The 11,429-nt window shown below is 41.9% G+C and overlaps 1 protein-coding gene across 1 annotated transcript in view; it reads left to right on the top strand.

Moving 5' to 3' along the window:
• The first annotated feature begins 574 nt into the window (after positions 1-574).
• The window catches only part of LOC112254151 (protein phosphatase 1, regulatory subunit 16B), a 120,354-nt gene continuing 109,499 nt past the window's right edge, over positions 575-11,429 (top strand). Inside the window, exon 1 of the mRNA XM_024426432.2 lies at positions 575-807. The gene's annotated coding sequence lies outside the window, so the exon portion shown is untranslated. The remainder of the gene's footprint in view (positions 808-11,429) is intronic.

Below are 11,429 nucleotides of genomic sequence, written 5' to 3'. Positions count from 1 at the left end.
TTTGTACTTTCCTTATTATATTTTTTGACAACTTCTACTTCACTACATCCCTAAAGAAAAGTACGTACTTTTTACTCCATACAACCAAAAGTACTCATTTTGAATGCTTAGCAGGACTATAAAATGGTCTAATTCACTCACTTATAAAGAGAACATCCCTGGTCATCCCTACTGCCTAATATCTGGTGGACTCACTAAACACATGCTTCGTTTGTAATTTAGTGTTGGAGCACGCCCCTGGCTATCCGTAAATAAATAAAAATGAGAAAACAATGCCATCTGGTTATCTTAATATAAGGACTTTGAAATGATTTCTATTTTTTAATTTTTTACTTTTGATATTTAAGTATATTTGACCAATTACATGCACTTTTGATATTTAAGTATCCTTAAAACTAAATACTTTTAGACGTTTTACTCAAATAGTATTTTACTGGGTGACTTTCAGTTTTACTTGAGTCATTTTCCATGAAGGAATCTTCACTTTTTCTCAAGTATGACAATTGGGTACTTTTTTTCTCCACCACTGCACTCCATGTGTGTTGTCTGTCTGCATTTTACCCGGGTCTCCTCCTTCTCTCTTTTTCTCATCCGCAGACCCAAACTCGAGAAGTGACTTCTCGCTAGGGGCGTTCTCATATCTGCAGGGGGCGGCAACTAGCGACAGAGCTGCGAGAGCTTCCTTGCCTGCCCAGCCACGGTGGCTTTTCTTCTGTGTCGCTACTAGTTAGCCACAAGACGCTAAACGCTGCTGCAGGCTTATCCCAGTGAGTGAAATTGGAACTAATGAAAACCAAGTAACAGTCGGTGAGTACAACATTATTTTACAAATGCGATCCGTTTTCGGTGGAGGTCTTCTGTTCGATTGATTCAAATGAAACAGCGGAAAGAAAGGAGGTATTTTCAGAGCAGTGAGGATAGCGGCATTGGGAGGGTGCCAAGAAGGCATGTCTATAGCTTTACCGTTACATTACCGTGCATTACTGTAACCAATTCTTCTTTGCCGTTGCTGGCTCCACAAATGTTGCCCATATTCTAGAAAATGAACACATCATACTGATTTCTGCACTAGATCTCAACAATGTTTCAATCCTACTTGTATGTTGCTGGCTGGCCACTTGGGATTTGAAGAGGCAACAGTGTTCGCTACGCCAGTTCGTAAGGTGTAGGGAGGAAGGACCGAAAAGAAGGATGATTGTCCATTTCAATTTGATAGATTTTGTTACTACTCGTTCCAGAAGTCACAGCACCGCGCGTTCGATGGGGAAAGACTGCCATGGGCATTTTATGATAATGTTCAGATAGATTCCTGTATTCATTCTTTAAAGTAGCTCACAAGAGAGCGGTTAGGCTACTGTCTGTTTGTATTTAGACTACTATGCGGTCTGGCAGTATAACATAGGCTTTACATTGGTAAATTAAGAATAGTGTTGTCCCAATAGACTGCTTTATTCCACTTGTGTAGGCTAATGCCCAAAAACAACTACTAGAATGCAATTACAGAGTAGCCTAATTAGCAGTTGTTGAAAAAGTACCCAATTGACATACTTGAGTAAAAGTAAAGATACCTTAATAGAAAATGACTCAAGTAAAAGTGAAGGTCACCCAGTAAAATACTACTTGAGTAAAAGTCTAAAAGTATTTATTTAAATATACTTAAATATCAAAAGTAAATGTAATTGCTAAAATATACTTAAGTATGAAAAGTAAAAGTGTGAATAATTTCAAATTCCTTATAATCAAGCAAACCAGATGGCACCATTTTCTTGTTTTAATTTACGGATTGCCAGGGGCACACTCCAACACGCAGACATAATTTACAAAGCATTTGTGTTTAGGGAGTCTGCCTGATAAGAGGCAGTAGGGATGACCAGGGATGTTCTCTTGATGTGTGTGAATTGGACCATTCTCCTGTCCTGCTAAGCATTCAAAATGTTTTTATTTATTTTATATTTGGGTTCCAGGGTAAATGTATTGAGTAAAACATACATTATTTTCTTTAGGAATGTAGTAAAGTAAAAGTTGTCCAAAAAAAATATAAACCCCCCAAAAATGACTTAAGTAGTACTTTCAAGTATTTTTAAGTACTTTATGCTAATTAGCCCACTATGCAATATTGGTAGCCTACTAGACTAGATTAATTACAGCATTACTGGTAATGTAAATTGTTGCCTGGGGCTTGGTTGGTTTTGCTTACACTGTACGCATTTTGCTTGTGGTATTCTTCCGAATCAAACATTCTTTAGGGTGTGATTCGCTCAAGATAACAGCATAAGCCTGGTAAAGTATTGGCCATGTCCTTTTTGTTGTTGTTGCTAAATGTGCCTTTGGTAATATGTTCCGCTCTCTGGCACTTTTCTCTGGCACTTTGGGTAGTGTAGCCCTTAAATGTTTGATGTGTGGGGACGTCTTGAGAGGTTTCTATTGCTGTTTCTCTCCTCATCTGCACTGTCTATCAGCTACCTTTCAGGATGGGCCATCAGACATAATACACTGTGCCCACTGCCCACACAAACACAGTGCTCACACACACATGCTGGCAGAGCCATAATCACACAGGAACAATTGCCCCCCCCCCACACACACACACACGCCTCAGGAAGCATTCCAACATGCTTGTTGTAATCAGATAACTGATAGAGCATAATCACTGCATGGTAAGTGAACAGGCCTAGGCATGGCTTAGAGCGGAGAGGACATTTGACAAAGCCCAGGTCGTTATCAACCAACATGTTGCAATCTGAATAGAAATCCAGAACATAAAAGCACTCGGTTTGGTCAGCGGGCTGGTGTGTGAGAGAGAGGATGTGTGTGTGTGTTGAACATAGCAGCAAGGAAATAGGCTTTCTGCTACTGAAAAATAAGCAGGCTGGATATCATGTTGAAGTGGAACTGCTTTGATAGCAATCATCATGGATTTGATCTTCCACTAGTCTACAAGCTGAACCTCCCGGGCATCAAAGGTTTCAATGTTTAATGAGAAGAGAAATCTCTAAATCATGGTGTTGGAATAATGCAGAAGTTGGGGTACAAAACTAACTACAGAGACAGAATATATTATACATCCAGTTACTAGTTCCTCAGAGTGCACACGGCAGTGCATACCCAAAGCAGGAGTATAGTATTGTCATCTATTTCTACTAGTACAGGTACAGTGAGATAGTAATGACTGATAATGTGTGCAACAGTGAATGTCTGTGTGTTTTGGCGGCATGTTTGGCCTTCCCGCATTGAGCCATCTAGTGCTGCATTAAAGACAGTAGTGTGACGGTCATTCTGCTTCAATGGCTAAAAGACACAGCATTTCCTGTACTGTCCCCAAGCATACTAGCCTTGCCTTGCACCAAATACTAGCGGTGTTCTACCTAACTGGCTACAAGGGCATCTCCTGCAGACACTTTGTCGCGAGGAATGTTGTCCTATAGCCCTACACGAGTTCTACTTCACCTGCCCTACCTCTGGTTAAAGGAGAAGTTTACTAGTCCAGTTGAGTTGTCTCTCTCTTCCTGGGGTGCAGAACTGAGATGGCTGCAAAAACGGGTCATGTGACTTGTGACTTTGCTGGATGCAGGCCTCGTTCTTTAAAAAAAAAAAAGTTGTATTTGACCTTTATTTCCCTAGGCAAGTCAGTTAAGAACAAATTATTATTTACAATGACAGCCTACCAAAAGGCCTCCTGCGGGGACGGGGGCTGGGATTAAAAATATATAAATATAGGACAAATCACGTGTCACTGCTCCGTGGGTTAGTGAATGCATGATTCACAAATTTGCGAACTGTGGACAAATGTATTGTTTTATTGAAAGCATACAGGCAAATAAGTTATTTTTGTCAAGTATCAAGAAATGTTTTGTCAGGAAATGTGTACTTTTTCACAAAAAAAAAAAAATATATATATATATTTTTGTTTTAATGTAGCTGACTGCCACAGCAGCAGAGATGGGTAACAGCTGCACCTGTGCACCCTCATGGGGGAAACCTTGCTATGTAGAAACATCACAATATTCCCTTATATGGAGTTTGATGACAGAGATTCTTGTTTTACTGGGGGGCTACTGAAGATGGTACAGTTGCGTTATAGTTTTTCTTACAAAAAACAGCCAACTGGTTTAACAGTTTCTCTGGAATAATGGATTTACTTTTTCAGTAACTAAAGTTGTGAATTCAAACGTTGCAGATTTTAAAATTCATTTTTGATAAAACAGCATACTAATCAGCAACCCGTATATTTAAAAAAAAATACATACATGTATGTATATGTGTGTGTGTGTGTACATATATACACACACAACTGTCCTTTATAGCCTATCTGAAACTGCATGACATGTAATCCTCACTCTCTACCAGCCTGTATAGAAAGTTGTTGTGTGTAAAACCAGTCTGTCAATGCCAAATAAATCAGTCCACCCTCAACACTAGCTTACTATGGAATTCTTCATCATGCAGTATAGCTGTATACAGTATTTAGCTGGTATTTATACCTTTTCTATAAAAAAAATGACACCTCAAATAGCAATGAGAATAACAAAAAATAACAATTCCTCATTGTTAAAAATAACAATGAGGAAAAAGTAGTCAGCTTAAGGATACATTTAGCCACTATTTATTGTTGAATTTAGCAGGTTTTGTCTGGATAATATTTTACAGAAATGGGCTTCAATCAAGGTAAATTTAAAAAAAGATTCAATGCAGAGGCCTGCAGTAGCAGTATGCAACTGCGTCACCTTGTATTTTTGTGTGCAAATGTTTTCACCATGGCCTGTAGATCCAGGTTGTGGGCCCGACTGTTTTCTTTACTGAATATTGGCAACCCAGACAGTCTTTCCTGAGACATTGTGCATTATATATCCATTGTGCTGCACACAATTTAAACTATGGGCTCTATTCAATCCATATTTTATTTTATATTTTACTAGGCAAGTCAGTTAAGAACAAATTCTTATTTTCAATGACAGCCTAGGATCAGTAGGTTAACTGCCTGTTCAGGGGTAGAACGACAGATTTTGTACCTTGTCAGCTCGGGGATTTGAACTTGCAACCTTTCGGTTACTAGTCCAATGCTCTAACCACTAGGCTACCCTACTGTATTGAAGAAGTTCAGCTGTACTGCATGATTCAAATTTTAAAGGAACATTTCACGCTCTAGCATTTTGTCGGCTCAATCTGAAAATACCTTTACATTTCTATTGCGGAATCTATAACGTTTCAGCTTTACAGATTTGAGTAGAGCCCTAAGTCTTGAATGATGCATGAAGAGCTATACCAGAGATAAGGGACTGCTGATATTTCAACCACACAACTCAAACACTGGTTTTCCTGAATCAAAGCTGGGGACGAGAGACTGAAAAACAGCTTCTGTCTTTATGTAGCGTTGTTTTGTCCTATTTTTATTTTTAATCCCAGCCCCCGTCCCCGCAGGAGGCCTTTTGCCTTTTCGTAGGCCGTCATTGTAAATAAGAATTTGTTCTTCACTGACTTGTCGAGTTAAATAGAATTGTATTTTTATCTCCAGGCCATCAGAATGTTCAATTGTCACGACAAAGCAGGCCTCTGCCCTGAATTTAGTCACTTGCAGGATACCACCCGATAGTCTACCCTGCACCTTAGACTGCTTCACTATGTACATAGTCATTGAACACTGGTCCCTTTTAATAATGTTCATATACTGCTTTACCCTCTTCATATGAACACTGAGTGCACAAAACATTAGGAACACCTTCTCTTTCTATGATAGACTGACCAGGTGAAAACTATGATCCCTTATTATCCAATTCAATCAGTGTAGATGAAGGGGATGAGACGGGTTTAAATAAGTATTTTTAAGCCTTGAGACAATTGAGATGTGGATTGTGTGCACTATTCAGAGGGTGAATGAGCAAGACAAAACATTTAAGTGCCTTTAAACGCGGTTTGAGTGTGTCAAGACCTGCAAGGTTGCTGGACTTTTCATGCTCAACAGTTTCCTGTGTGTAAGAATGGTCCACCACCCAAAGGACATCCAGTCAACTTGATTCAATTGTGGGAAGCATTGAAGTCAACATGGGCCAGCATCCAGGTAGAATGCTTTTGGCACCTTGTAGAGTCCATCCCCCAGCCAATTGAGGCTGTTCTGAGTGCAAAAGTGGGAGTGCAACTCAACATTTGGAAAACATTGAATTTGTCCACTGTTCGCTGATTTGGGGATCAAGCATTCACTGACAACGGAGCAGAGCAAGGTTTGCATCCAGCAACATCAGGATTCACGTGACTGTTTTTGCAGCTGTCTCTGTCCTGCACTCCAGGGAGAGAGTGGGGAAGAGGGCAAACTCCACTGAAATGGTTTCAATGTATGGAATCACTTGGGAGTTTCTGGATTTTGGGAAAACTTCTCCTTTGACACTGTTCTCATTGGCTACCTCACTAACTGGCTACCAGTAACACCACATTTCCTACAGTATCCCCAAGCATGCTAGTCTACTCCTGCTGCACCAATCAATGGCTGTGGTTCAGTGTCCACAGGAAGTTAGCTCAGTGTTTGCGGCCTGTGCATAAATGTCAGGAAGGCGTGTGACCTGTGGGGCCATTGTGAGGTTTATTTTATCCCTCCTACAGTATTGTTGTGAAAAGCCGAGCACAGACGAGCCGAGCACAGCAGAGAGGTGGCGGCTTATACTAGCGGCGGCATAGAGTGGCGGTGGCGCAGAAGAGTGGGGCGGCGGTGGCGCAGAAGAGTGGGGCGGCGGTGGCGCAGAAGAGTGGGGCGGCGGTGGCGCAGAAGAGTGGGGCGGCGGTGGCGCAGAAGAGTGGGGCGGCGGTGGCGCAGAAGAGTGGGGCGGCGCAGAAGAGTGGGGCGGCGCAGAAGAGTGGGGCGGCGGAGGGGGTAGAGCTAGCTCAAGGTCATATTTGGAGAACGCTAGCTCTCCTGCCAGAGCAAATCAACCTACTTCCTTAACCTCTGGCATGGCTTTCTAAGAGGTTATTATTATGCCACTTATCTTGAAAAAGGTATCCTTTGTAAAATAGATGTTTTATCTCTTGTCTGGTACTCTGGGCTCCACATCACTCTGCTCTGCTTTTGGCCCCATTTCGATGTAAATGGACAGCATGACTCAGTGCCTGGTGGTACCAGGGCTGTTGGTCAGATCTCCAACACATTGGTGCGGCTAGCTTCCTTCCGGGTTAAGCAGGCAATGTGTCAAGAAGCAGTGCGGCTTGGCTGGTTCGTGTTTCGGAGGACGCACGGCTCTCTCTCAATTTTTTTAAATGTAGCCTACCCTTTTCAATTTAGTTTGTGGCAAAAAAAATAGTTTTCAGGGGTAGGAACCGCCAGACTGCACCTCCGCTTTTATACAAAGTCAGATGTCCATGAATAGACCTACAGGTATGATTTGAAGAATAAAGTGGGTGTTAAACAGGGGCTTTGAAACACAGAAAGCAACACTTGACTACTCCATTGTTGACACTTTAATCAAATCAGCTTCTGTCCACTCTTCTGGGAAGTCATTCCACTAGATGTTGGGACATTGCTGGGGGACTTGCTTCCTTTCAGCCACAAGCATTAGTACGGTCGGGCACTGATGTTGGGCGATTATGCCTGGCTCTCAGTCAGTGTTCCAATTCATCCCAAAGGTGCTTGATGGGATTGAGGTCAGGGCTCTGTGCAGGCCAGTCAAGTTCTTCCACACCAATCTCGACAAACAATTTCTGTCTGGACCTCATTGTGCACAGGGGCATTATCATGCTGAAACAGGAAAGGGCCTTCCCCAAACTGCCACAAAGTTGGAAGCACAGAATAGTAGAATGTCATTGTTTCCCTTCACCTGAACAAAGGGGCCTAGCCTGAACCATGAAAAACAGGTCAAGACCATTATTCCTCCTCCACCAAACTTTACAGTTGGCACTATGCATTGGGACAGGTAGCTTTTTCCTGGCTTCCGCTATACTCAGATTTGTCCGTTGGACTAACAGATGGTGAAGCGTGATTTCTTCACTGCAAAAGAACGCCTTTCCACTGCTCCAGATTCCAATAGTGGTGCGCTTTACACCACTCCAGCTGATGCTTGGCATTGCGCATGTTGATCATAGGGTTATGTGCAGCTGCTCGGCCACGGAGACCTATTTCATGAAGCTCCCGACAAACAGTTCTTGTGCTGATGTTGCTTCCAGAGGCAGTTTGGAATGTCGTGACATATGGGTCTCCTCCACCATCAGTGTGTGCCTGGAGTGCGGGCGTGTGTGTGGTGGAAGCCCTAACCCAATATATAATGTGCCAAAAAACTAAATTCAACTCTTACAGTGCCTTCAGAAAGTATTCGTACCCCTTGACTTATGCCACCTTGCTGTTTTACAGCCCGAATTCAAAATGATTAAATATAATTTATTTTCACCCATCTACACACAATACCCCATAATTACAAAGTAAAAACATGTTTATTTTTAGCAAATTTATTGAAAATGAAATACAGAGATCTCCTTAACATAAGTATTCACACCCCTGAGACAATAAATAAGTATAAGAGCTTTGCACACCTGGATTGTACAATATTTGCAAAATCATGTTAAACACTCCTGTGGTGCTGACTTGCTGCACCCTCGACAACTACTGTGATTATTATTTGACCATGCTGGTCATTTATGAACATTTGAACATCTTGGCCATGTTCTGTTATAATCTCACCCGGCACAGCCAGAAGAGGACTGGCCCACCCCTCATAGCCTGGTTCCTCTCTAGGTTTCTTCCTAGGTTTGGGCCTTTCTAGGGAGTTTTTCCTAGCCACCGTGCTTCTACACCTGCCTTGCTTGTGGTTTTAGGCTGGGTTTCTGTACAGCACTTTGAGATATCAGCTGATCTAAGAAGGGCTATATAAATCAATATGATTTGAACATTATTATTGCACACACTGTCCATGCAACTTGGTTAGCCCATTTTTACTCCTGAACGTATTTAGTCTTGTTATGACAAGGGGGTTGAAATACGTATTGATTCAAGACGTTTCGGCTTTTCAATTTTTTAAAATAAAATGTGTATAAATTTCAATATATAATTATACTTTTACATTATAGTCTATTGTGTGTAGGCCAGTGACACGATCTCAATTGAATCCATTTTAAATTTGGGCTGTAACACAACGAAATGTTGAGAAAGTGAAGGTGTACTTTCTGAAGGCACCCTACACTTTTCTGACGGTACTGTATACTTTTCTGACGGTACTGTACATTACAAGGGATTCACTCACAGAAGACTATGAAGACGCACCATTCTCTCCCAATCCTCCGTGAAAGAAATTGACTGCAGCCAACCACAGCGCACAAGGATAGTTACTGAGAGGTGGAACATACAGTAGACTGACAGTGTTTCCCTCACCGCTCACTTTGTGACTGACAAGGGTGCCTGTTCTGTCAATAGATCACTAGAAGATGCATAACGTTCATTCTCATGGGAGAATGCTATAAAAGGACTTTTCTGACTAGCGAAGTGAAACTTAAACTAAAAAAAAGCCTAGTTAATTTATGATGTGGAAAATGTAGCGCTTATGGAGAACATGTATACTCGGGCAGGAGATGTCTCTGCTTGGTAAGACTAACACACTGTTGTAGTTAAGACGTAGTGAAATATGGGTCTCCTCCTGCATCAGTGCTGCGTGCGTGTGTCTGGTGGAAGCCCTAACCTAATATTAAAAAACTTTTTTGTAGTTCACAACTAAGTGATTCCAGCTCATCTCTGCCGTGTTGACATCTGCACGCTGTGAAATATTGATGAGGTAAATAAGGTGGTGTTCTGTGTGTCTCTCTCTCTTCTGGACAAATCGTGTTAATAATTTGTTATGAAAACAATAACTAACCTACTTATTTTGCCGCACTTGTCATGTTTAAGGGGTCTTAGGCCTAGCTACATGGTCTGTAACCTGATTGGATGTGTGACTGAATTTGAGAAGTAAGGGTGTGCAACTAGGTGTTTGTTGACTGTGGGTACCCAGGAGACATCTACCTTACCATAGGTCCAGGGCTAGCTCCTTCTTGGTCGGCGGATTATTATTATTTGTTCTGTATTTTTGTTCAGATGCTGACGAAACATAAATATGTACAAAAAGAAAAAATACGCAAGGCGTGTCCAATCTAGAAACTCAAAAACGAACTGAAGGCCTTACCGCCATCAAATAAAACCAGCAGCCTCATGGCCCTGCCAGAAAGGTCACTCACTGACTATCACCTTATTTGGCAGCACCTGTGTGCAAATAAAGGCTTGGCTCAGCGTTTTAGACCTGGTAGATGCTGCCACCTTGGGATGGATTGTGGATCATGGTGTTGTGTTTGTCTATGTCCTAACACTAACCCCTCCCCCCATTCATAACACATTGCAGCTTTAGAAGCAGGAACTTGCAGACCAGACAGAGTTGTCCCTAAACCTGGCTGCGGATAAGAGATGTGGTATTGAAAAGCTAGCAGTAAGAGAAACAACTGTGTGTGGGCGTGCATACTTTCACACTCTTTCACATGTGCTGCTGCTACTGTTTATTGCCTATCCTGATTGCCTAGTCACTTTTACCCTACCTACATGTACATATTATCTCAACTGCCTCATTGATTCAGTACCGGTACTCCCTATATATAGCCTCGTTATCTTTGTACTATTTGTTAAAAAAAAATGTTTTAATACTTTTTCTTGCACTTTAACTTTGCATTGTTGGGAATGGGCTCGTAAGTAAGCGTTTCACGGTGAAGTCTACATCAAATGTTTTTGGTCACATACACATATTTATCAGATGTTATTGCAGGTGTAGCGAATTGCTTGTGTTCCTAGCTCCAACAGCGCAGTAGTATCTAAAAACGATTCGCAACAATACACACATCTAAAAGAATGGAATTAAGAAATATATAAATATTAGATTGCGCAATGTTGGAGTTACATTGACTAAAATACAGTAGAATATAATGTATACATATGAGATGAGTAAAGCAGTATGTAAACATTTATTAAAGTGGCCAGTGATTTCAAGTCCATGTGTATATAGGGCAGCAGCCTCTAAGTTGCAGGGTTGTGTAACCGGGTGGAAGCCGGCTAGTGATGGCTATTTAAGTCTGATGGCCTTAAGATAGAAGCTGTCTCTCGGTCCCAGCTTTGATGCACCTGTACTGACCTCGCCTTCTGGATGATAGCGGGGTGAACAGGCAGTGGCTTGGGTGGTTATTGTCCTTTATGATCTTTTTGGCCTTCCTGTGACATTGGGTGCTGTAATTGTCCTGGAATGCGCGTAGTTTGCCTCCGGTAATGCGTTTGTCAGACCACACCATCCTCTTGAGAGCCTTGCGGTTGCGGGCGGTGCAGTTGCCCTACCAGACGGTGATACAGTCCGGCAGGATGCTTTCAATTGTGCATCTGTAAAAATTTGTGAGGGTTTATGTGACAAGCCACATTTCTTTAGCCTCCTGAGGTTGAAGAGGCTCTGTTG

Source organism: Oncorhynchus tshawytscha, linkage group LG07, assembly GCF_018296145.1.
Source record: "Oncorhynchus tshawytscha isolate Ot180627B linkage group LG07, Otsh_v2.0, whole genome shotgun sequence".
NCBI classification, from domain to species: domain Eukaryota; kingdom Metazoa; phylum Chordata; class Actinopteri; order Salmoniformes; family Salmonidae; genus Oncorhynchus; species Oncorhynchus tshawytscha.
Note: the sequence above shows the minus strand (reverse complement) of the source record. Positions and strands in the feature narration are given on the sequence as shown.